This window comes from Eucyclogobius newberryi, unplaced genomic scaffold (genome assembly GCF_026437365.1).
Source record: "Eucyclogobius newberryi isolate DKJ021-1_F unplaced genomic scaffold, fEucNew1.0.hap1 SCAF_164, whole genome shotgun sequence".
NCBI lineage: Eukaryota > Metazoa > Chordata > Actinopteri > Gobiiformes > Gobiidae > Eucyclogobius > Eucyclogobius newberryi.
In genome coordinates, this window is record NW_027315795.1 from 171,798 (window position 1) to 173,297 (window position 1,500).

Genomic DNA, 1,500 nt, shown 5'->3' on the forward strand with positions numbered 1-1,500 from the left:
GACGAGGAAGAGAGCCTGTGGGTGTTGTGTCTGCATCTACAAGTGCAGGAGAGCAGTGCTTCACAAGCATTATCGGCATTATCGGTTGGAGCCGAGCTGATGGCGTCTATGTCCCATGTGTGACTTTCATCCATGTTCAGGGTCAAAAATGCCCCAGTCTGAACATGAAGAACACGAAGAACAGGAATAAAAAGGAGAACAATAGACTCATTCCATGGCTCGAGCCTAACAAGAATAAAGTCTTTACTACACACATGTAGCACTTTTACACAAGAATGCAGACACTCGCAATGCCTTCACCCATGGCACATTATCTAGTTAATATATGAATCGCAGAATATCTCTTATTCAATAGTAAAACCACTATTTCTACTGAACTACCACCACATTCGCCTGCTCCTCGTGTCCATTACCGCAGCAGTATCGATCCAGGGAGGCCTCTGTGATGATGCTCGTGAGTCTATGGCCCCGGGCCGGCTGATCTGAGCGGGGCCCCTCCCTCCGCACTAATAGCCCTTAAGTGCGCGTGTGTTTATGGTCTAATGTAAAGTAATGGGCTCGCGTGTCCGTTCCACTCTGCGTTTCTGTCAGCACGACTTTCCGCTGCGTCAATTAGCACGCATCAATTTTTCAAAAGCAATTCAAGCGCTTCCACTCCAGAGCAATTATTGTCTTCCATGTCCGAGATGTGGCTCCGCCGCTGGAGCAGGGCCATAATCCTTCACTGAGGCTTTCCTTGGTTTCTCACACATGTCACAAACGTGAGGCTCCAGCGCCTGAGCCACCGCAAGGGCAGCAGGGAAACCAGTGCGTTATTTTAAGGCTCCATTGGGACAAGCACAGACTTGTGGGTAGATTTGACCTGGTTTTGTGTCACTTCAGCTCAGCTCCACGGCTCCTGTCCTCAGCTCCACGGCTCCTGTCCTCAGCTCCACGGCTCCTGTCCTCAGCTCCACGGCTCCTGTCCTCAGCTCCACGGCTCCTGTCCTCAGCTCCACGGCTCCTGTCCTCGATTCCACGGCTCCTGTCTTCACCTGCACGGCTCCTGTCCTCAGCTCCACGGCTCCTGTCCTCGATTCCACAGCTTCTGTCCTCAGCTCCACAGCTCCTGTCCTCAGCTCCACGGCTCCTGTTCTCAGCTCCACGGCTCCTGTCCTCAGCTCCACGGTTCCTGTCCTCGATTCCACGGCTCCTGTCTTCTGCTCCACAGCTCCTGTCCTCAGCTCCACGGCTCCTGTCCTGTGCTCCACGGCTCCTGTCCTCAGCTCCACGGCTCCTGTCCTCAGCTCCACGGCTCCTGTCCTCGATTCCACGGCTCCTGTCTTCACCTGCACGGCTCCAGTCCTCAGCTCCACGGCTCCTGTCCTCGATTCCACAGCTTCTGTCCTCAGCTCCACAGCTCCTGTCCTCAGCTCCACGGCTCCTGTCCTCAGCTCCACGGCTCCTGTCCTCAGCTCCACGGCTCCTGTCCTCAATTCCACGGCTCCTGTCTTCTGCTCC